This window comes from Spermophilus citellus, assembly GCF_964194105.1.
Source record: "Spermophilus citellus genome assembly, chromosome: 6".
Lineage (NCBI taxonomy): Eukaryota > Metazoa > Chordata > Mammalia > Rodentia > Sciuridae > Spermophilus > Spermophilus citellus.
The window spans coordinates 77,765,078-77,791,247 of record NC_138187.1 but is presented as its reverse complement, the minus strand read 5'-3'; the positions used below and the strand labels follow the sequence as shown (position 1 = coordinate 77,791,247).

Sequence of the window (26,170 nt, the reverse complement as noted above, 5' to 3'; positions counted from 1 at the left end):
GCCCTTTTATCAAAAAATCTTTCTAGGCTAGGATTAAATAGTGTAGAGTGTTCCCTTGGCATCTGAGGTGCTTTCCCTGTTCTTCCTAAGGTTGAACTGGAGTTTCAGGGAGAAGTAGGCACTCTTACAAAAAGCACAGAAATAAAGATGGAGGAACTTATAATGTTCCCAGTGACCATATACTGAACAGAGAAACCCTACATGGTCATGAGGAACGACTTCCTATATACTCACCCTCTCAAGATAAAAATGGTCATTGTCCCCATCTGAGAACTATGTCTGGGGCAAACAAGTGCCAAGTATGTTATATCCAAATTTACTAAACCATGGGGCTTAATTCTGTTTCCTTTCATAACTTTTTGAAATTTATATTCACCTGCAATTCCTGAGGATGACTCAGATATCTAATGGTATGCAGGTAAGTTTTGAGGAGGATAGTCTGTGAAAATTAATTTTGAGTTATAGCCTTTGTGCAAAGCTAGTTCTTGAGGCCATTTGGTGACTTAGAAGTGAATATTTCTCATGAGGCCAGAGGTGACAATTTATAAATTTACTCCAAAAAAGGGCCAATTTGCTTTCAGACAACAAGAAGCTCATATACATAGAAAAGTATGAGCAACTTAAAGGTTTCAGACAGTTTGTGGAAATTCCCAGTTGAAGCCTACAGAATGGCAAACACATTGGGAGAATTTGGCTTCTTCCAATCTCTTGTGCCTTTTTTTTTTTTGTCCCGCAAACTCATGTGTGTATTTTATGAAGTGTTAATGCAGTTAGTATCTAATGTTTCTAATTTATGCAATTGGATATTTCATAAATGGGTTTTCTGCATGCAAGCTTTTGTACACATTAATATTTATGCAAGCATTCAAATCAATGCAAGGGCATCTGTCTGCATATGTGATGAAAATATGCATATGCATGAACATTTGTACCAGGGGATAAGTCCCCAAAGTTAGTGATTGCTGAGGTTACAGTTTTTGACTTTTGTCCTTTTGACAAAATTTCCATGACTAGAAGAGGCTTGTGGAGAAATAGCACAACCATGAATATTGACAAATAAAATGGTTTAACTGAATCTAATAGGTGTGAATGGCAAGTTCACACCTTAAAGCTCTTTCCATCAGTGATAGGATTTTTTTAAAAAACAGTATTTTACGATATGTAGCAGTTTTCACAAAAAGCATTTGGTCTAATAAAAACACCAATACAAATAACAGAGTTGGTGGTGAAATAAGTTTGTAAAAAATATTTCCTTTTCTGTTCTTTCCGTACTTCCCTCCCCTTCTTTCTCTTTCTTTCTTCCTACTTATTTCAGCTTGAATTTAATCTCTAGAAATAGATCGACTCAGTTGGGATGGGGCTTCCTTTGCTTCGTTTTAGGATGCCTGGAGGATTGTAACGGATGGCAAATATAGGGGTGCTTAAGAGGGAAGGGTTTTGATCCAAGCCTTTTATGGTAACTTTTGGTATTTTGGGCCCATGTCATGGTAGGGGGCTGTAGCATCTGTGTCTTGGATGGGCACAGGAATCTTTCCCAGGCTGGACCCAGTGTCAGGAATCTACTCTCCACGCAGTCTAACGAGCCTCCCCAGGAGGCCTGGATCCTCTCCAGACCACTGCTATGGATTCAAAGGGTTCACAGTCCTTGTTGCTTGGTGGTCCGCTGCCCCCCATCTTGTATCTTTGTTAATCTAGAGGACAATTTCTCTTTGATCTCTTATAATTTTGATATGTCTATTTATTAGGTTGAAATAGCAAAGTGTTTCTCTTAATTTATATACTTATTTATTTATATACTGGTACAATTTATAGACCCTATGTTAACAATTTATGGTAGACTAAGAATAAACAGAGTCGATTTTGGAATATCAGTTTTGCAGTTTAAAGATGTGTTAAAGATTTCTTTCTTTCTTTTGTTTTGCACCCTATTTCTGAGGAATTTCAAATCCACCGGCTGTTTGGAGGGGACTGAGAATTATGAATGGTGTATCTTTCTTGTCATAATTAAATGACATCTTCCCATTGAGAGTTTGCTTAGTTTATTTTGAGCAGAAGTGCCTAGGAGTTAATTTTTTTTTTTTTTTTTGTCTTGTGGGAAAGGAAAGGCTGAGAAAACAAATGACTTAGGTGTGCATTTGAAAGAAATTGCTCGCTCAGAGTTGTGTCTCTTTCTTAAAGCCCAGATAGTATATATTTTTCACGATTGACTTGGGTCTGGGTGCAAGTTTTGTTTTGTGTTTTATATTATAGGGTAAGGCTACGACTATCCATTTAATAGATGTGGATTGATTAGAAGGTTCCACATCTCTGGTGGTATTACCTATGTTGAATGTTTTCCAGTTAATAGCATTGTAGGCAAATCCTATGGTATAGAATTTGGGTCCTGGATCACATAGGATCCTGTATGTTGGACAAATCTTAGAATCATTTCTAAGGAAGATTTTTGTTTGGACTTCTAACTTCTAACCAACAAAAGAGTTGGTATTTATAAACAAGTGACCTCTATTCACTATTTCTAAGCAGAAGACATTCAGTTAGTTTCAATCAGAGTAGGTAGCAAGTGTGAAAGTTTTGCCCTAAGAAGAATTTCCAAGTTGAAGGCATGGGAGGAATGCTAGAGTGAGCAAAGGGGAGAGTAGTATAGGATGTAGGAGGAGAAACCTAAGCAGGCACAGGAGAAAGAATTGGGATTGTACCATGACTGCAAAAGAAGCCACTGGAAGTTTTGAGGTAGAGATGTGACATAATTTTATTTGTATATTTAAAATGATTACCTTGGCTGGTGGGTGAGAAAAAATGAATTTTATAGAGCAGGAGTGTGTACAGGAATTGACTATGGGGGACACGTAAGATATGGTGGCTTGGACTAAGCTGGTAGTAATATAAATGGGGGAAAAGACAAATTCAAGTTTTGCTTTGATAGTGGAGCAAATAAAACATGCTGAAGGATTAAGATATAATGATGAAGTAGAAGAAATAAAGGTATCTCCTAGAATTTTGGTTCTAGCAGATGGGTGAGTGGTATGGCCATTTTAACTCAGATGAAGAAGATTGGAGAAGGAAGAAATAAGAGGTGGACATTACATTTTGGTTGGATATGAACATACAGTGGAGTTGACTATTTAGTTCTTCTCCCTAGTACTATGCAATGTAGGGGAGAGGGCAGGAAAAGAAGTGCCAATTTTAGAATCATGAGCACTCTGGTGGTGTTTTAAACGCTGGTACATATGGGATCCCCTCATGAGAAAGTATAGACAGGAATGAGACTTGGGCCCACAGAAACCAAGACAAAGGGTGGTGAATTGGAAATAGTGAATAGAGTTTACTCATTTTACTGAAGAGGATTGTAGAGAAGTGGGGCTGAAGTTGGGGACAATTTAAGGTCAAAAGATTGTTGTATTTATCACTTCTGTGTTCCCAGTAACATTTAGTGTCTGTGATGTACTGTAGATGTCCACTTGTACATTGATTTCAAAGACATAGCTAAAATGTTTTGTTAATAGCTTTCTACTGATTACCTGTTGAAGTGATACTAATTTGGGTAAACTGAGTTAAAATATATCGTGAAATTGATTTTATTAAAGTTTTTATTGTTAAAAGTCGCTTCTAGCAAAGTTAAGCTTAACATGTGGCTCACATCATGTTTCTATTGAGTAGCACTGTCGTCAAGGGTGAAAAGCCCACAGTTTACGTACATACTTGGTCATGCCTGTGAGGAGGATCCCTGTCTCACCACAGGTTAGGAAACGTGGCCTTAGAGATTTTATAGTACTTAAAATTTCAAGGCTGCAAAACTGGATTTGAACCCTGGCTGTCTGGCTGCCCACAGGCCGTGCCTAGGCCATACACAACATGGAAATCATCCTGTGCGTTCTTTCACTAGAGCTATTTTATGTTTATACTAGCAAAAGATATTTACATGGACGCTTACAGGACATGTTTGGACTTCTAACTCAAGTAGTTGAAATTATGACTCTTTGGGTATGGTTTTAATGTACTGTTACTTAATTTGCTTTGATTGAATTGAGGATATACAGTTTATAGTTAGGCCCCTCCTTGTCCTTGGGCTTGAGGACTAACAGCCAGCTCTTTCATGTTTCCCATTTATTACTCACGATGACCAGTGTTTGCTCCATTTCGTGGATTTACTAGCACCCAGGGCTGCTATGAACTTTTTCCATATTTGATGATGCTCTCCTTCAGCCTAAAGATGGTTAAGCTTTCATTAAGAATCCTTGTGGGAAAAAAAGTCTATTTATTTTTAAAGAAATAATTTAAAGTTTATATAAATTTTAAAGGACTAACCTGAAGTTTATAATTGACCATAATGTTCTGTGGGTATCTGAAGTTCAGCCCGTCCCCCATTTGAACCTATTATCCATTCCTCTTGTTTTTTCTTCATTTCCTACCTCATTTAATGCCATCAGCAGACACCTAGGTGCCTGATCTTGCATCACCCCAGCCTGTGGCCATTGGTCATGTAGACACTTATCTCCAAATCTCCCTGGTCTCTCCACCATGGTGGTCTCTCCACCATGGCCCCCGCCTCTTTCAGGCCTTCATCCTTTTCAGCTTCTCCTCCTGCTCCCACTGAGTTTCGATGGCTCCTCACTCCACTGTGAGCTTGTCCAGGAGGGGGCCTTTGTGTCTTTCATCTGTGCATTTTATGACTTTCCTGAGGGCTTATGCTTGGTCAGCCAGCATATTCATAGGTCCTGTTTCTGTTTTATTCAGAAATTAAACCGGTCCGTGTTTACTCTCTGTTTTATTCAGCTTTTTCACTGCTGTAACTAAAAGATATGACCAGAACAACTTTAGGAGAGGAAAAGTTTATTAGAGGGCTCACGGTTTCAGAGGTCTTAGTCCATAGTTCCATTCTTTGGGGCTTGAGGTGAGGCAGGGCATCATGGTGGAGGAGTGCGGTGGAGGGAAGCAGCTCACATGCCAGTCAGCAAGCAGAGAGAGAGAGAGAGAGAGAGAGAGAGAGAGAGAGAGAGAGAGAGAGAGAGACTCCACTTTCCAGGTACATATGTATACTCCAAAGCCACACACCCCAATGCCCTACCTCCTCTAGCCACACCCCACCTGCCTTCAGTTACCATCAATTAATCCCATCAGGTGATTAATTCACTGATTGAGTTAAGGCTCTCCAACCCAATCCTTTCCCCTCTGAACCCTTTAGCCATTATCTCACACATGAGCTTTTTGGGACAACTCACATTCAAACCATAACACTCACTTTTTGTGTTTTCTTTTTTCTCCTGAATACTATCAGCAGAGCTTACTCAGCATGACCCTTCACCTGGATAATACAATTAATCCTGCAGCCCTTGCTGAATGCAAGATGGTACACCACCCCATGGACCTGCTCAGGTTGCCTGAATCCAACTAAAAACCCTCCCTGGCTCCTCCAACTAATGAGGGACAGATTTCTTTCTTGAAGCTTAAGACCTATAGTAATATGACCCTGAGGAATAGAATGTGCTAGAAATCCCTAGAACATAATATCTGATACTCTTATTGCCTCTGGACAACCTGTGGATCATTTTCATAGAGGTATACAGGTAGAGCATCTGGAACTCTGTTTATGAACCAGAGCTAACAGTAGGGAATTAAGAAATAGAGGGAAGAAAAGGGGCACTGTAAAAAGAAACAGAATTTCTTATAATCAAATCATAAGTTTGTTTAAGCCCTTTTAGAAAAGGCTGTACAATTTTTTATAAAGGATAGCAAAAGAATCTCACTAATGTAAATCATACTTCCCTAATATAAATCTCACCAATATAATGTGCTCCATGTTACCATATTACTTCAGCATTTTTTTGGATCTATCTCCAAATAGGATATAATTTCAGAAATGAGCCTGTGTCAGTCCTTCCTCTGGTGACAGGGAAATAGTTATTTCTGTCTGCAGTTTAGCAAAAGATGCCAGTAGCCACTCAGGCAATTTTCTGTGCATTTGATGAAGAGATATTGATATTTTTATACGGTATATCGGATTTCATAGGAGGCATAATGGAGAGTTTAGCTTAACAAAATGTTCTTTTTTTCGCTCTTTCTCAGTTTACTAGTGGCAAGACTCAGAATGGTGAGTCTCTATGTCACAAACAACCATTTACAAATGTCCTATACCTATAGACGGCTGGCCTACTCTTCCAGATTCCTAACTGAATAAGAGTATTGTGAAAAATCTGAGAGATTTTGAAGGAAAATTGAACTCTGAACTAGAGGAAGAGAAGAGAGTTCCAAAAATATCAGAAGAATCTGTCGGTGCCTGGATTTTCTGGCACAAGTCAATAGCTGACCCCCCACCCCAAATTATGTACTCTCAACAGCTTCCTATTCTGTTTAAAAAACTTTTTTTGGTTGTTTTTGGTCATTCAATGATGGGTTCAGCATAGTTAATAATCATCTCCTTTTCTAAATGTTAAGATTGAGTTGTTAGTCACTCACATAATAGCATGAATAAGATTGCTTTATTCAGCAGGAGATAAGTCAGGGTAACCTGTCCAAAAAATTTTTTTTTGTTAGTTGGATTGAAGAAGAAGAATTTTTGTTAATTGGAATGAAGAAGTCCACCCTTTTGGGAGTAGACACTTTGGGAGAAGGGGATATGTAGAGGAGGACCAGTCAGGGTGAAGGATTTGGGGCAGTTGTATGCTGCAAACAGGGTTTGGGATGCTAGGCTGTAAGAGAGAAAAGACCATCTTTTGTTTTTCTGCAATGTTCCTGGGGGTCATCTTAATGCTGCTACTAAGAGTACAGCTATATGATGGGATGTTTTGCAGCCACTAAAGAAATAAAGTAGATTTATGGGTAAAAATAAAGTGCCCAACAGTTTTCATAGTACGTTTCCATTTCAGCATATAATTTGAAAGGTTATATATGCATATGAGTATGTTTGAGTCTATGCAAAAAGTATTGCTGGAAGAAATGTAATGAATAGTGACTTTGGCTGCCTCTACTAAAGGACCTGGTTCTAAGGTAGGAGTTTGGGGAGGGGAGAGTACAGTTCGAATTTTTATAGACATTGCTTTAAATTTTTTTTTTAAAGAACTAGTAAATTTTTTTTCTAGGATTATTTTTACTCCTAAGAAAGGTTGTGTGGGGCTGGGAAGGGGCCAGAAAGAGGGGAGGAAGGGGAAGAAGAGAGGGGTCAGATAATCTTATTGTCTTTTCTTTTTCCTTCCCTCTTCTATTACAAAGTTCAGGGCTCTTATACTCAGGACTCCTCCAGAGTTATTACCTAAGCTGGGTTATGGTCAAGTAAGGTTTTTTTTAGGCTGACCTATAACTGAACTATCACTTATAATCTCTTTCCATGGGGGAAATTCTATAGTGTTCCAGAGAGCACACAAAACCAAATTGCTTCCACCCATTCTCTTCTCATGTCTATCACCTCCCCCTACCCTCAGATTTAAAAAAAAAAGAATTTTAGACTTATTCTAAGAGGTCCTATCCATTCATATTCTCCATTCATTTCATCAGAAATGGTTAAAACAGTTTACGTAGTTATATGCTTGGCTACCTTCTGTGTGTTTTGTTTCTGACAAGATACTCACTGTTTTGCATCTTCCTTTCTAACTAGTTTTTATGACTTTCTGAAGGAGTGTGTTGCTTTTCTTTGTTGGCATGCCTCGTGGAGAGCTATAAGCACTCAATAAATATTTGTGGAGTCAGTGAACGGAGGTGTGGACATAGGAGCAGATCAGTTACTGTAAGGTGTTATAGATAAAACTTTCATGGTCCTGGAAGGCACTGTAGAATGGATTTGAATCTGGCACCGGACTCCTCAATCTTGGCATTATTGATATCTTGGGTCAGAGAGTTCTTACTTGTGGGCCACTATTCTGACATCATAGGAGGTTTAGCAATATCCCTGGCCCCTACCCATGAGATGACATTAAGAACCTCTATTTGTGATAGTCAAAAATGTTCCTAGATATTATTACTAAATGTCTCCTGGGAACAGAATTGCCCTAGATGACAATCACCAATTTAGAAATTGGTATTCAGTGTCCAAAAATGAGTCTATATTAAACTTTAAATCCTGGAGACCTAGATGCGGGGACCAAAAAAAGCTACAGCTTACATAGAACCTTTATGCAAAATTAGCAAAGATGCCCAGACGAATTAGAGAGGGGACAGATAAAGAAGTATAGGTTGGATTTCATCCAATACTTGTTCCCTCTTTTATTCCTGCTGAGTTCCTGCATAGGAAGAGCTCTGAGGCCTAGAACTAAGTCAGGGTCTACTTATGTTGGTAGAGAACAGGTGTTGGGAGCCAGTACCTGGACAAAAGAATGAAATTCAGACTTTTATTGCTTCAGTGTGAAATCAGACATGCTGTGGTCACTTCCAGATAGAATATCAAGAAAACATTTCTTCCACATATGGATGAGAGGCAGATTGTACTTCTCAGAATACATGTATTTAATACTCATGGTAAGTGTTTCTTGAGCTCCTATTATGCACCAGGATGAAAATGCTTCTCTCCATTTTTCCCCATCCTGATTTCTTTATGAAGTATTCTATCTCTGTGTTTGGTATAATAATTTATTTTACATTATTGAGAATCTTTTCTGTTAGCACAGAATTGTCTTTTTTTTTTCTCTCTCTGACTTAATTTCTGAAGGAATAATCAAAGGGATGGCTAGAATTTTCAGAATGTTCCTTAGCAGTGTGGGGGTGTTCCTGGGGGCATGCCCATGCTGAGCGGCATGATGGAGGCCCTCTCAACTCTTCACATATTTATAAGTTATTCTACAATGCTTTGGCACACGAGCTGCCGAGACAGTTTGTAGAATTCCTTCCCTGGAGGTCTTTAAAAATAGAACAAAATACCCATCTGTCCATAATGGTTTTTGATGCATTCCTGCTGATTAGAAGAAATAGACTGGATTTTTCTGTCAAGGTTTGTTTCAGTCTTGAGTGCTCTTAAGTGGATGAGTTGGCTTTTTGGTGGGGGAGGGAGGGGCAAAAAGTGACACTGTATGAATTTATTGGTATATCAGTGTACAGATCCTGATTAAATAGAATGAGATATATCTTTCTCATGCTTTTAATGTTTCTGAAGCACTTAGTGCAGTTGGGGCCTCCCAACAAAACAGGGTGAGGTAGGTAGGGCTCTTATTCCCATCCCTAGCGCACAGAGGAGTCAGCAAGACACAGAGATGTTCAGGTCCTGACTCTCTTTATACCTGGCTCCTGCAGAGCAGAAATGCTGTCCCTTGACACCTGTTCTCCAGGTGCATGCTTCCCTTGACCCTATGGCTTGTTCATGGATTTTACTCAGTCATGCAGTGTCTAGACATGTGATTTGGAGTCATAAAATTTTAGAGCCATAGAAATTTTGGAAACATACTTAGGAGACCATTAACTACTCTATTTTCCTTTACAACAACAACAACAACAACAAAAAATAATGCATTTTCACATTAAAATTTGTAGTAAGGTTTTTTGGCAACTTTATACAGGCATACATTATGTTCGTGTATAATTATATATATATATATATATATATATATATACATATACTTATTTATAGATGTTTTGTTTATATGTGTATATGTGAATAGAATATATGAATATAAGTATGTTTGCATATGTGTGGACATACAGGTATAACTATATATACACATCTATCTGCATATACCTGTATATGCATTTGTGTTTGTGTGTGCATGCATGTATATGTGCATATATATATGTGTGTGTGTGTGTGTGTGTGTGTGTGTGTGTGTGATTGTGTGTCCATAGGTGTGTGCTTATGTGTATGTGTGTGTATGTGTTCACATATTGGTCAGAGTGGGGCAAGAAACAGAGTAAACTCAATTGATGGGAAATTAAGAGACAATTTACAGAGCTGTGGGCATATTTAAGAGATAGTTATGTGCTCAGAGTTTCAGGCTGTCAGGAGTGCCCTCTGACTGAAGCCCATGGAGAACTGGGATTGTGGAGGAGAGCCCACTTAGAGCAAGTCACACCAGTGAGGATGAAACCACTAACAGAGTCAGGGAGGAGGTGGGAAAGAAATACCTCTGCATTTCTTCGCCTTCTCATTTCTCATTGCTACCTCCCTTAGCCTAACTAGGAGAGCCTGCAGGGAGTTAATGCTGTGTGCAGGGTATCTCCTGGGATTGGAGCTGGGCGGAGGAGAGAGACCATGGAGCTTTGTCAGAGGCAAATGGATAATAACCAGAGTGTGTGTGTGTGTGTGTGTGTGTGTGTGTGTGAGAGAGAGAGAGAGAGAGAGAGAGAGAGAGAGAGAGAGAGAGAGAAGAGAGAGAAGAGAGAGAAGAGAGAGAAGAGAGAGAAGAGAGAGAAGAGAGAGAAGAGAGAGAAGAGAGAGAGAGAGAGAGAGAGAGAGAGAGAGAGCATATTTTTTCTAACTTTACCTTAGACCTGAAAAATTTGGCATGGCTCAGCATTACTCTGTATTTATTTAACAGCTTGAAGTGTCAGCATTGTTTTCTGAGGGAGGAATACGCATAAACTCACTTTCTCGGTGGTTATCTCAGACTATTCAAGACCAAAGATTGAAAATAGTCTTTCTAATATTTTGATTACCCATTGATAGTAGGTTGCTATTTCTTCTGGATGGATTCAGTGGACAGAGCTGGTAAACACATGTTTTTTGAAAGATAAAAATATAGTATTTCCAAAATAACAATGCTGTTAGTACCCAATAAAATGAAGGTAGAATGCCAAAATGCTAAAATTATTTTCTTCATAGTTATGTCACTTAAGTTGATATGTAATTCAACCTATTTATTTCAGTGTGATTTTGCATTTTAAAGGTTAATTTGTTTTGTTGAGTTATTTATATTTTTTAGTTGTATAAAATGTTAACATGGTTACCCAAAATCAAAATTACAAAATAAAATATATTGGGAGAGTTACTATTTTTTATCTTCATTTCTTCTTGTGTGTTTTTCCTTTTCTTAGTAAAAATTCATTTTTGAATATCTGTCTATTAGCTTGGCTTCATCCTATCTTCATTTATTAGAACATATAAGTCAGAGTGTTTATATAGCATGCATTCTTCCTTCTTTTCCCAAATGGTAACAGACAGGGCACATAGTTCTGTACACGTCTTTTTCCTTGATTGCTGGATCTTACAGGTCACTCATTAGGTGCATGAGATCTGCCTTATACTTTTTGACAGCTCCTTTATACAATTGTACTATGATTTCTTTAGCCAGTATCTTGTTGATGAGCATTGGGTTATTTCCAGAATAGTACTCTTGTGAATTGCTTTTATGAGGGAACTGATAGGTTAAAAAGCAAATACTTATGTGATTTTGCTACATATTGCCAAATTCCCTTCCATTGGGGTTGAACTATTGGTGTTTCCATAAGTATTTTTCTTCACAGTCTTACCATTGGAATATGTTGTCAAACTTTTGGAATTTTTACTCATTCAAAAAGTAACAAAGTGGGATCTCATATCGTTTTAATTTGAATTTCTCTTCTTAGCAAGGTTGAGCAACCTGTCTTATGCTGATGGCCCCTTGTGATTCTTTTCTCCTGTGAACTGTTCATCCATCTTTTTTGGACCATATTGAATTGTCATTATTTTTCCCCTTTGGCTTTGATTTTTCCCACTCCCAGTTACAAAGTAATTCCCCAATGTTTTCTCCCATGGTTTCATATTTCAGATTTGGATTCCATTTAGAATTTATCTTAGGGTGAGATATGAGGAGTTGATCCAATTACTTTTCCTGTGATGCTCTAGCATTATTTATCAAGACATCTACCACATTCCATGTGGGATGTACTTTTTCATATGCACTGGCTTTGTTCCTGTTTATGCTATTTTATTTATTAATGCTCTATTAGCATACAGATCTGATAACAAAGACTATAAAATGTCTTAAAAATCTTTTTTAAGCAAAAGTAATGGTGCTGGGAGCTGTGGTGTTTGCCTGCTAGTCCAGGCAGGAGGATCACAGGTTTGAAGCCAACCTCAGCAATTTGGCAAAACTCTAAGCAACTTAGACCCTGTCTCAAAATAAAAAAAAATAAAATGATCTGGGAATTGAATTCAGTGATAAAGTGTCCTGGATTCAATCCCCTGTACCAATAAATAAATAAAATAAAATAAATAAAAAATAATTACATGATACCCATGACCATAGGAATATAGTTGAAATGAAAGAATTTTTAGAGATACTCCATGAATGGGCTGCTTTTACTCCATTTTGCAAAGAAAGCAAGTGGGGCTTAGTGGGTTGTACAGTCTCATCCAAGATCAGCCAACTAGTTAGGAATGAAACCAGTACCTATGTTATCAACCAATGTATCACATGATTTTCTTAAAAAGAAAATGTGATGTTCTCACAAAACACAGACCAGCAAGGACCTAGACCCCATCTGTATGTCTTCTCTTGCCATAAAATATTTTCTTAGTTTCAATTACTTAAGAAAATGCATAGTTTAGTTTATTTTTAATCATAATAATGTACCTTTTTATAACAACTGGAAACTTTTTGAAATGGGCAATAGTAAACAATCCTGGAACCATATTACTGATGCCAGAAATGGCATCATTTGTTTGGTTAATTCCTTCCAGAATTTCTCAATGCATGATCTTGTGCTTTATTATGATCATGTTAAGTGGAAAAAATTTTGAGAGAATGACAAAATATTAAGTATTTCTTTACTCCTTAAGTATACTGATTCAAATGCTTGTAAGTATATTATCTGATTTATCACGGATCTTTCTGAGGATGTGATCCTTGTTATTGCAGATTCATTGAAGAGGAATTAATGCTTTGCTATGAGAAATTAAATAACTTGCCCACCCTCACAGAACTGGTAAGTGATGGAGCTTAGATTCTAATTACTATGTTTATTCCAGCCTCTGTTTTAACCGCTATGTTCACTGTATCCTGCATATATCCTTTAGGACCCTGTTAATTTATTAATATTTAATCAGAAGTGTTCATCCTTATTTACTCAATGATCATATTAAATTTTATTTATGCTATTATATTTCTTTTAACACAATTAAATTACTTACACCAGATATTAAGAAGAGGAAGCTAGTTGGGCATGGTGGTACATATCTGTAATCCCAGCAATTTGGAAGACTGAGGCAGGAGGATCCCAAGTTTCAGTCCAGCCTCAGCAACTTAGCCAGACCCTGTCTTAAAAAACAAAAAGGGCTGGGAATGTGGCTCAGGGGGTAAAGAACCCCTGGGGTTCAATTCCGAGTACCAAAAAAAATTAAAAAAGAGTAAGTTAAAAATATTTTTCCTTCAGATATTACAATATGAGACAGAAACACATTAATTTTGTAGTTGTGTTCTTCAGTGTTTTACGTGATATTCAGAGAGAGTTGACCTTCTGGGTTGACCCAAACATCCTCCCTGCAGGATTTTGATTTTATATCAAAATTCACACAACTACCTTCATTTTTCCTGACCCTTTCCACATTGTTCCAAATACCAAGTTACAAAAGAGACACATGATTCATAGTGATGTGTGGCTGACATGTGAATAGTTTGGAGCTTTATTTTCAATCTGAAGTAAATAAAATACTTATTTCCAGAACCACCTCAGCTTGCAGGCTGAGCATTGTGAGTTGCGTTTCTTTCTTTTGGTGGCAGGGATAGACACATCAGTAAGAAAATGAAAACCATGGCCATTATAGATTTGTTCCCTCAGAGAAATAGTACAGAGGCCATTTTGAAGAAAGAAGTGAATTAAATGTGGCAGGCTAGTGTGAAATTGCAATATTAGTGGCTATTATAGATGATAATGCTTTGCCAACAACACTAAGTGTGATTTTTGTGTATGTGTACTGGGAGAGAAGAAAATGATAGAACTTGGGCTTTATAAGCTGATTTTTTTCATGTCTTTATTCATTATAAGCTGATTTTTTATTAAAATTTAATACTGTATTTTTATCATGTTTGTGCTAGGTAGACACTAGATATTAGCCTAAACGAGATACAGTTTCAATCCAGAGGTTTAAAATTTAGTGTATTGATACATCTTTTTTTCATCTTTTATGAGTTTTTTTTATTTATACATAATATTAGGATTCATTTTGACATCATTATAAAAGCATGGAATATAATTTGCTGTAATTCAATTCCCAATACTTCCCCTCCTCCCTCCCTTTGTTCCCTTCCCTCTACTGTGGAAGCATCTGTTTTCTTCATATGGTTTCTTTCAGTAAATAAGTTCACACCCATTGCCCTGTATATTTTGTGTTGACCATAAATAGCATACATGTACTATTATAGGTCCATAGATTAGTTTATTTATTTATTTATAAATAAGTTACAAGATTATGATAACATTTAGAAATAAATTTGAACAACTCGGTTTAAACAGAACGTTCATTTACTTTGTGGGCATAATATTTACCTGTCTTAAAATCTAGAACTAAAAAAGTCAATAGAAGTTATAATAGTTTTCCTCGCATGTCAACACACTGCGGGACATGGATCATATATTCTTTGTCAAATATCATTGATTCATCACTAGAGTGGTGGTGTGTAAACAGACTGTTGCCTGGAAGAACTTTAGTTGGGGACACATTTTTATACCTAAACAGGGTTAGAAGCTTTTAATCAAGGGAAGAAAAAAGAAAAGTTAAAATTGTTTTCATCAGAGCTACCAAAGAAAGATTTCATAACAGGACTCTAGATAGTCCTAAAATTTAAATTAAATGTGTAATAAGAATTGTAATGCATTCTGCTGTCATATATACATTTTAAAAAGTTTAAAAATCTTTTTTCTTTTAGTTGTTGATGGACCTTTATTTTATTTATTTATTTATATGTGGTGCTGAGAATCGAACCCAATGTCTTACACCTGGTAGGCAAGTGCTCTACCACTGAGCCACAACCTGGCCCCAATTTTTTTTTAAAATTTTAATCTGATAGTTTACTTCTCTTTCTACCTTCCCTTCTTTCGTAGTTTTCTAGGTACATTTAAAGGTTGTATAGACCAAGATGTGGAGAATTCCATAAGCCAAAGTTCTTCTTATCATTCTAGAATCCTAAAATTTAGCAATTCACTCTCATTAAACATCTAGTTAGACTGGGTGACTGGTAATTATCAGTGGTTTATTTTGTTTCACTTCTCACCCAGGAAAAAAAAGGCTTACAACTTTTATAGACTTTTTTAGTTCTACATTTAAAAAATTTCTGAAATGAGAATTAATTTAATTAATAAGGGCTTATCACAATACAACAGTATTTCATCTCTTACTATGCTGTGTATGTGAGTTATAAGATTACGATAACATTTAGAAATAAATTTGAACAGCTCTGTTTAAACAGAATGTTCATTTATTATCTGGGCATAAACATGCTCTTTTAGCTTGAAGATATGACTTAAAATATTGACCTTAAAAATCTCAAAATCTGGTGGCTTGCATATAAATGTTTAAAAAATATTTGTTGGTAAAATCTTATTGTCATAAAGAGTTCATTTATTTCTTCTGCTTTTGGGTCCTTGCTTTGTGCTTTGCTAACTGTTAAGAATTGTAAAGGAGTTTTTCTCTCACTCACGAGAGACTTTGTTTCAGGAGTATTTCTTTTCCCATGTTCAAAGTGAAGGATCAGCAGTGTTTTGGGGGGAACAAATTGCCTTTCTTTAGGAGATGCTTTTGAAAATTATTCTGAGTACTTGCTCCTAGATTTGCAAGTGGTTCTCTGAACTCTGACTCCCCCTTCTGAACTGAGTTCAGGTTTCAATCAAGACTCTTTGTATATCTAACTGATGGCTGGTGCTCCACTGGAACAATTCCATCTTGACTCAACCCATTTCCTTTTCTGAACACACCTCCCTTCTGCTCACAGTGGCTCTCAATACCTGTCCACTACCTTTCTCCTCTCATTCTTCACATTTTGTCTCTTGTGCAGTCCACATCTTTAATACATTCCAAATCTCTACCTTTCATCACTTCCAGGGTCCTGGCCTAGGTCTTTACCTCTTACTTAGACAATTTGGCAAAAGTCTTCTGATTTTCTTCCCGCTTCACCTCAGCCTATCAATACTGTAACTGGATTGATCTTTCTGTACTAGATTTATATGTTACTTTCATGAGTAAAACTTTGCGACTCAAGTTTTCTGATGGAATTATATATAAAGTAGTTGCCTTGACGCTGAGGATTGAAATGGAGAAAACTATGTTATATGCATTTCCAAATAGGTTAAATGAATGAACCCCACTGTTAGGTGAAGCTACAATGCACTAATGATTTATATAAAAAAAAATTGTTGCTTTGACATTGGAAGCTGTCTCCGGTCTGCCTTTTGTGTTCTTCACTCCTACATCTTCCGCATGTTACAGTGAACTCTCATGGTGTGGCTGTTCTGTTGTCTTTGCTTGTCATATGTCTTCCAATCTGCCATTTTTCTCACTTTGAAAAAACAAACTCATCATAAGTGCACATTCAAAGGCATTATTCATGAAACTTTAGAATCTTCCTGATACTTGGGATTTCTTCAGTTTTCTGCACTGTCAGAACACTCCGTACTTCTCTGATGACTTCTTTATATTCCCTAATTGCTTTGTTTCTACTTCTAGATTATAAGAGCGTTGAGTGTGCAAGGCTGGATTTTTTTTTCAGTTTTTTTTATTTCTTGCAATCATTTAACATTTATAAATTGTGCTCTGAATATTGATATTTTAAATCAAAGGTTGAACATACCATATACACGAACAAATGTACATTTGTATTTCAGACATATAATGCCATTGATTTTTTCCATAAGTCGTCACAGTATCTAAATGTTCCTTGGGGGACTAGTAATACAACTGAAAACATCAAAACAGAAATAATATGAAATATAGTGTGTGGGTCATGTATTTTATTTTTAAAAAGTGATTTTTAGTTTTTCACACATTCACATTGCAGAAAATATAAAATAGTGTTATTATGAAGAGTCATGAAAATTATTGTGATCTTAAGAGACAGAATGTTAGTTAAATTTGAAGATAAAGAAAGGTAGTACTTATTAAGATAATTATTTCTTTCCCCATTTGTTATAACATGAAAACTATTTTCTTCTATTAAGTCAAACTGCAAAGAATTTTTTTTTTTTGTAACAGATCTAGTGCAATGCTAAATATTTGCTTTTTAGAGCTTTGGATAGTGTAGTTGCCTGAAAAGCAAGCTTGAACTCCCCATGAGATCACTGTGGAGATAAATGCTTAAAAGCTTTTCAAAGCCATACTCTTGGCTCTATCAGAATTTAATTTCCCACTGATTATGTTTAGATCGATTTGGAACACATAGACATGAATATAGTATAAGCATGGTTACCTCACTGATGATTTTTCATACCTTGGGAATACATCTCTTTTTTATATGCATCTGGAACTCACTTATATTTTCTTATGTATATGTACTTAATTTAAATGTACTAGTTTTAAAACTCAACTATGAGAATATCCTGAAGTTGTTTAAAAACTGTGGTTTTATATTTTAGTTATAATATTTTGATGTCTTTTGGGAATGGGTTTATTAGCCATCCAGTTAAACCTGTTTAGATTTTGAACTGTAGTCATAATAAAAGGGAGTTTTAAAAAGTGCATTTCAGCAATACAATTTCACAGATTCAAATGCATATGGCAGGTTATATGTTGAGATGATATATAATTATATACAGAAGATCTTGGATCAAGTCATGTTGATGCTACTTTTGAGCTTCAGTTTGGAGATCCCCAATGTATTTACTTTCGAGAAGCTATGCGTCCTCCATATGCATCTTCCATGAGATGATATATGTCAAGTGCTTATCATCATGCCTACTGTTTCACATAGGTTACTTCTGTTGCCCTTTGACCAAAACAAAAGGCAGAAAACACCAAACATAAAAAGCATTTTTTTAAAAAAAAAGTTTGAAAAAGAATTTTTCCTGGATGATATTTTTATCTTTGAACTCTTTGTATCATAGTTTATTATAGTTAAGTATTTCAGATTTCAGAGTGTTTTGGATTTTGAAATATTTGCATATATATAACAGGGATGAGACTCAAATCTAAATATGACATTCATTTATGTTCCATGTACACCTTATACATATAGCCTGAGGATGATTTTATATATTTTTAGTGCATCTGTGTTTTTTCTGTGACCCTCCACATGAGGAACTACCCACCTATGGCCTCATGTAAACATTTAGAAAGCTTCAGATTTTGGATTTTTGGTTAAGGATGCTCTGCCTTTAGTAGATAAGTAGATACATGTGATAATCATACAGTGTTTGAGCTGGAAAGATTGGTTTAATTTGTGCAGAGGGAGGATTTTGAACCCAGGTCTTAGGATTCACCTTGTGTTGATGCTTTCCTCTGCTCACACTAAACATGACACTCCCCTTGTTTGCCTTCGCCCATGAATCTCTGTAATCTCTGTGGTTCATTCAATGAGATTCTAACGGGCTTCGACTTTTCTCAATTCTTGGTCATCCTGGTCTGGTCTGCCATAATGTTTTTGCCAGCCTAGAAAATAAAAGTCTGCTGTCAATTATTGTTTCACTATAACCTCATGACACTTCACATGTGTTTTATTGTTTGAATAGAACATAAAGAGCTAGAGCCGAAGTCCCATTATTATATACTGCATAAGTTAGTTGTTATAATTTGTCAAATCATGGTCCCAAATATAATCACTGGTCCTGTCTCTGAAATACAAACATGATTAAAGATTATAATATAATTTATACTATTCATTTTTGATGATGTTTTGAAAAATATTTAGTTCTTACATTATGAAAATGTTAACCTGTGCATATTTAAATAAAGATTGTTTGTTTAAACAGACATTCACCCTTGCTTTGTTTTGGAAAGGTTAAAAAAAACTTTTTAAAATGCTGAGCTAAAGTATAAATAAATAAATTGATAAACTAAATAAAGAACTAGTTGAACTGTAAAATTTTACAATTTTAAGATTTATTTTAAAGTCTTCTGCAACCCTATCCTAGAAGATTAGATTTATAATACAGGTAATCTATATTTTTACAAAAATTTTTGTATTTTGAGTTGGCCACATTTAATGGGCAATCAGATAGTCTTTAAAAGATCTCATAAAGTTAGTTAAGAAAATATAACACTATATTAAATTTTTAAAACCTTACACTTATAAATACTTTGTTTAAAATGGGATAATAAAATTTAGCTATTTGCCCTAATTAAATTAATTTCTGAGCTTTCTTTAACTTCTGACACTATGTAGGGAGAGATAGTAATACAAATACCAGAAAGAACTCAAAGGAAAAACATGTACAGTTATTTTAAATGTTAAAATGAGGAAGCAGGTACAAATTTGATCCAAAGTACATATAGTGATGTTTCAATAGGAAAAAAAAATACTTAATAGAATTTGATAATACTCTGTTAGTATCAAAGTCCAGTAAAAATCATCAATTACAATATCTTTTTTAAAAAACTTCATCATATGTCAGCAAAAATACTTCCTTTTCAGCCAACCTTAAACTTAGGTAAAATTTTTGATATGATAAAGACCCTCAGAGTAGGACTGTGCTTTTAAAAAGTTCACTTCTTGGGCAAGTTTGTCATAGAAAACCTGAAAGCAGCTTCTTTGTGCATTTAAAATGTTTAGATTTATAAGAAATGGAATATAGGGCATACATTAAAAATATATTGCTACGTGAAATTTTCATGTCAGCTTAAAGTAAATATGAAAGCAATATTTCTTTTATGTAGACATTGTGCAAATATTTTGGGGTAAACTTATGATAATATGCTAGCCTAAATTGAGAAAATTCTCAAGGTTTTCTGTCAATTGTATTTAGTAGTTTTGTGTAAATCAGAGAACATGGTATAAGCGCCACTATCTAACTCTATTGCCAATGAACATTTACTACATTCTAAACTTTTTTGTAGTGGATCCCATTTGAGGAAAAGTAATATCCTTTTGGATATCAAGGCAGCTATGTATCAAAGACAATCTATTTGGATAAAACAAAATCTGCCCCTTATATTCACTTGTGTGTGCAAAATCTTGCCTGACTCCTGACTGTTAAAAATACCACAGTAAAGCTTTATGATCTTGATTTCTGGTGATCAATATGAAAAGTACTGCCCAAAATAAGGTCGAAATCTTGTTTAGAGTGATTTCATCAGTGTACAGATAAGTACTAAGAGCAGAATGGGCATAATTGTAGACCTTGAAATGCCCATTTTAACATGGGGAAGATTGGCCTCAGGTGGATTGACATTTCTTGGTCCATTTAATATTAGATGTAAGCTTTTGTTGTTACTTGCAGTGCATTTTGATGTTGTCTTATATCAGCTTGACAGAGGCTTGTCCCAATTCATTGATTATGCTGTTTTACTTTTAATTGAAGATACATTTTTATTTAAAAACCCCTTTGAACTCTGGGAGAGATGATAGTTGAACATTTACCAGTTGACTATTGCTTTTACATGTATCATTAATGAATGAAAATCAGAAAAATTTCTCAAGGTAGGTTGCTGCCAGATTAAGGATCCTCATAATGCTTTCCTTATTGCCTGCTTTTTACCATTTCTTCTAACTCCTATGGAGCCTCGTTTTCACAGATCACAGGGACCAAATTGTCTCCATTCTGCAAGGAGTACTCTCCTTTAAATAACCATCGGTAATGGCAATTCCTTTGAAGCTGGAAATAGAAGAAGATGGTAGAAAATAATAGTATTACCACCAGAAAGGAATAAAAGTCACTAGGTGTGGCACTACTCTGTGATCTAGTAGGTTTTACACAATTGGAAGCAGTTAAGACCTGGGTTTGAATCTCTTACTGGGAGAACTTGGGCGAGTTATTGCTCTAAGTTCCAGGGTCCTCATCTGTGAAATGGATGTTGTGAGGATTAAATGGGATTTTATATGTAAAGTAATCATTTTTTGGAGGGGGGTATGCTTTCGCAGTACTGGATAGGGGTCAGTGGAGAGGGCTCCCAAAAGTTTTGGATTTACCTTCTTCCGTTTTTATATGCAGCTCATCTTTCTCCAAAATTTTCTGCAGACCTTGGATGAGGGAGGATACAAATAAAATTTAAGACCTTGAATATCATTTCATGTCACAGTATCTTTAGATTCAAAGCACTTCATTGCATCTGGATGTTATTCAAGATTCCAGCAGCTTTAAAGCATCCACTTTGCTGGCTCCATGGAGAGAAGCTGGGTCCGCTGTGGAACAGAGCAAGAAATACTCTTTTCCTTTATGGCTCAAGATCTCTTCTGTTGAGTATTAGATTTTTTTTTTAAATTTTAAAAGAATCTCATTCCAGTGAAACGTTGGGTTCTTTAAATGATGCATCAATCTCTTTATTAAAATCTCATGTTTTGTTTTCTCTCATATATGAAAGCTAGTGAGAGTTAAAGGGAAAAAGGACAGCGGGGGGGGGGGTGTGGGGGACATCATGAAAAGAGAAGGGAGACCAGTAGAGCAGGGGAGCAGGAAAGGGGAGGTACTGGGGAACAAAATTGACCAACTTTTATTGTTATATTGTGTTTAGCCCATAAAATGCATGCAAGAAATACTTAATTGAAATGAATGGATGAAGACAAACCCACACCCACCCAGTACACATTTACACAAAAATAATAAAGATTATGAAGGCCTCAGAGAGCAATTACCACTAATGTGTTTGTTAAACCAGTTCTCACTCTTAGGAGGGTAACAATTATTTTAAAACATCACTACCTTTACAACTGTGTTCATGAGATATTTACTTTAATTATCATCCCGTTTTATATTATATTTTGAGTTACACATGAAAAATACCTATAGAAATGCTTGGAATAATACTCAGGAATCAGTGTTTCAATAGTTCTGAATGTGTGAGCATTGGCAATATTGTTTTTCCTGGTTTATAGTATGATGGTATTACGATTTCAGGGTAGAAATCATTTTCAAATGTAGGTATGAGTAATTCGATGCTTAAGATTCAAGTATAAGCATTGATGTCACTTATTTAGTAAAGAGTAGGAAAAGAGGTACATTTCAATAATAAAATTGCAATTATATAAATGTAAAAGTGTAAAATTTATATTATAGACACATTTAGCAGAAATTTCATTTATTTCTGGGTACACATAATACAAGTGGATTTCCCCTGAGTATTTTCCTTCAAAGACATAATAGACCTGAAAATAACTTTCTTCACTAGGAATTTTCATAATGTCCAGATACACAAGGAATATTTCATTTGGCTGATGATAACAGAGAGGGGTAAAAATTAAGTTCAAGGCATATAAAGGGAATAGAGTAGCTGCAAAGCTGCTGCTTCCACAGTTAATTGACCAGGAACTGTGTTATTTGTAAAGGGTTCATGGTTCAAACCAGCTTAAGCTTTTTGTGTTAGGATAAGTGATTTCCATACATTTACTTCATCATGCTCTCTCCTGAGGTCTCTGGCTGCTGCAAGATCCTCAGCTCCTCCTCTTCCCTCATCTCTCCTAGCATATGCTCCAGTGACATTGAACTTTTGGTCCCTTCAACTCTTGTCCCTGGGTCTTTGCAAATGCTCTTTGGATGCCTTCCCTGTATCCTATCACTTTGCTTAATTCCAGCTTAAATATTCTTTTCAGGCGGAGATCAGCCCAGTTCTTAGTTTCTGCTGAGTCTTCTTGCAGTGAGCTCATGCAACTTTCCTAGTTTCCTTTCAGAAACATTTTATCACACTTTCTCATTAAAGAGCCAAATTATCTAATTTTGCATGTGTTTAAGTAAGTCATTGTTCTAATGGCCATTCTCACTATGCTATAGAGTCTCTCAAGTCTTTCCTTTGTTTCCTTGAATATAAGGACTTCATTATTTCCACAGTTTAATGTATCATCCCCCCACCCTCAACTGCCAAAACATGACAAAGACAGCTTTTCTCCATAAGTTACTAGGAAATTATTTACTTTATTATGTTTTCATAAAATTCATAAATCATGTAAACAGGCCATGTTATGAATTAATTGATGATCATCTATCTCTGAATGGGTTAAAGAATTGCCAAGAGTGATCAAGCCTGCTCTCTTTCTGGCTCTGGATATGGTGTTGACAGCCAAGCCAAGAGCTTCTTCAATAAATCCACTCTCATATTCAAGTTTTTCCAGATGTGAGAAGTAATTAAGTCTTTGCATTTATTGAAGCCTTTTATGATTTTCAGGCGGGAACTGGCAGCTGTGGTGAATTAACTCTGCTTGAGAGAGAGAGTTTGTGTGTGTGTGTGTGAGTGTGTGTGTGTGTGCGCGCGCGCGCGCACGTGCATGTTTTTTTTTTGTGTGAATGTACATATATACAAGCACACATGTGGCATTTGCCAAAAGTCAAAACAGGTCAGACCTGAAAACAAAATAAAACAAAATAAAGCTGATTTTAATAAATGCCAAAACATTTTTTACAGCTATTTCACAATTGAGAAAAAATAGATTTCTCTAAGAGTCCCTTTCCCTTTCTATTTTTTGCTGAATATTAAAGAAGAAATTGAGGATAATTAAATGTCACAACTGTTAAAGGATAAATTTTAAAAAAATGAGTTTCCTAAAGCATAAACGAGCACATTTCAAAATTAATAAAGGAAGGCACCAGTAAGATGGGTCAAAGGTACATTTTCAGAGCTAAAATTCAATGAGTAATAGGGAATGCTGGAGTAGATTTATAAATAGATGAAAAAGGGTCAGTCTGCAGGGCAATAATCAATTGTGTTCCCCAGGACACAGTTAATTTCCATTTCTGTGGATAAGGATAATTTGTATTATTCTTAGTTTTCAACAATTTATGGAATTTTAAAGTAGTTCCAAAGCAGTGAAAGGACAGTATGGTCCCAATGAAGCTCTAGATAAGATACCTACTAGTTTTTGTTTGTTTGTTTGTTTTATATGCCACTTTCAAGGCCCTTCATGATTATTCCTGACACGTCTCACACAATACTCTAGAAAAGAGATAATTTTGGTGGTATTCAAACTGTTCTATCGGACTTGACCTTTTGGTTCTAGTTATAAATCTCATGTAGACCACTCAAACGTTGGGGTTCTACTTGGGGTTGGGATTGCAGGAGTGATCATGGTGTTAACATCATTGAAATAACATCTCAAGTAGGTTGCAAATTAAACCAGTTCATTGGATGCTTATGTTAATATAGACAGTGAATAGGAGCACCTTTCTTCTCTCGATGAGAAAAAAAATTATCCTGTTAATTTTGGCCTTTCCATCAAATAATTGTTATGCCCCCAATTATTTGCAGTTGCTTGTTCTTCTCTTCCTTCAGTATCTGGCTACATATGTAGGATCTATATGTGTGAAAATGGAAATTAAATATAAACAAGCCTATTAAATCTTATTTTAGTAGCATGAGTGGTAATCGTGATGATTACTAAGGTAGCTTTGTGTTCTTTTGATTTCTAATGAACAAACAGTAATGAAAGAGCCATTAAAAAGAAGATATGTTAATTAATGTAAATTATGAAAATAGACTGGGCTAATATTAAGCAGAACTCATCTCTTTTATAAAAAGGACAAATTGCCCTAGAGTGCTTTCATTTCTTGTTTCTTTCCCACTTATCTATTAGCAAAGTTCTCTTTTGGGCAGATGCCAAGTGATGTGTAAAGATGTGGCAAATGTAAAATTGCTTGGGATTCCATCAAGAAGTAGGAACTTTCTGAGGGATAGTGATAAATAAAACCAGGCAGCTAAAAATGAGCATGAGAAACTGTCCCAACAGGAAATTGAATCGGGCAAATTAGTTCTTCTCTTACCTGGTCATTTAGGATAGATATTTTATAATAAGAAATATTGAATTCATTTTAGTATAAAATCAAATCATTTTATCTCTGCAAGTTTTCCTTAACAGGGAAGGCACTTCCCCTCTGCTCTCTGAAGTTTTAGTCATTGAATTTGTTGAGATAAACTGACAATAGACAAATTAACAGAAGTCAAGGCACACAGGTTACTATGTACATGGGGGCATCACAGAAGGACAAGTACCCACTGGCCCTGTGAGGTTCAGAAGCTTATATACCCTCTTCAAGGGGGAAGGGCAGTTTTAGAGGAAATGATTTTCAGGGGAAGTGAATGGGCCTGGAGACTAATGGTAACTAGGTCATAATTTTCCTGTTTTCTTGGCCTGATGTTGGACTTTCAGTCTCTCCTATGATGTGATCTTACTCTTCCTTGGTTGAAAAAATGAACAGAGTAGAGGCAGTTTGTATTATCATTGGCAGGTCTAGTCTGTAGGTAGATAAAGGAACTTCAGAAGAGCCTCTGCCGGCATCTTAAGATTCCCAAGTTCCTTCAATTTAAAACAATCAGCACACCAAGGTGCATATTTTAGTGACACCCTCTGGATGCCTTCATTTCAACTCAGGATTGATCTATTTGTTTATGAATTTACATCTGCAAGTACCTTGTCATGGTGTTGAAGAAGAGCACATTTGTTATCACTAGGAAGAAAAGGAAAGGAGAAAGAAGTGAAAAAAGTTTAAAACATCAAAAACCGAGGGATGTGTGACCTTAAGCACACTGAGGACAGTCAGACGCTCTGTGACTGCAGTGCTGGTGCAGATATGTTTCCTTGGCCAGAAGCTGTGTTTCCAGAGAAAGGTGTCACCCACTTAGCAGTTGCTATGGAAATATAGATGCCTATGAATACATATCAAACTATAGAAAGATTGGAAGACCCGTATATCATAAAAACATAACTTCGCTCTTATCTTTAGGCTCTCAGGTTGTGGGACACATTTCTTAACTTTGAGAAGATATTGGTGATGCTGGGCATGGTGGCTTATGCCTGAAATTCCAGCAGCTCAGGAGGCTAAGGCAGCAGGATCGTGAGTTCAAAGCCAGCTTCAGCAAAAGCGAGTCGCTATGCAACTCAGTGAGACCCTGTCTGTAAATAAAATACAAAAATAGGGCTGGGAATGTGGCTCCAGGGTCAAGTGCCCCTGAGTTCAATCCCTAGTACCAGCCTCCCCTCCAAAAAAAAAAAAAAAGATTATATTGATGGCACAGCGTCTCACCCTTTTCAATGAGAAAACCCTGCTTCTCTGTAACTGTACCTTTACTGGTTAGTTGGAAATTGTTCAAGTGCTTTCCATTTATTAACTTACAGTAATTTAGTTTTTCTGTTTATGCAGAATTAGAAGCAGAGAAGGATTAAATAATTTCCCCTAGAGGATATGGTAGATCTAGACCTGGATGTTGAAGGTC

General features: G+C 36.0%; 1 protein-coding gene across 2 annotated transcripts in view; it reads left to right on the top strand.

The window, feature by feature from the left end:
- NEBL (nebulette) overlaps positions 1 to 26,170 on the top strand; it is a 346,363-nt gene that overhangs the window by 206,883 nt on the left and 113,310 nt on the right. The window contains exon 3 of one of the 2 annotated variants that reach the window (XM_081298828.1): positions 12,753 to 12,819. The exons of the other annotated variant lie outside the window; for it this stretch is intronic. The gene's annotated coding sequence lies outside the window, so the exon portion shown is untranslated. The remainder of the gene's footprint in view (positions 1 to 12,752; positions 12,820 to 26,170) is intronic. 2 annotated transcript variants of the gene reach the window in all.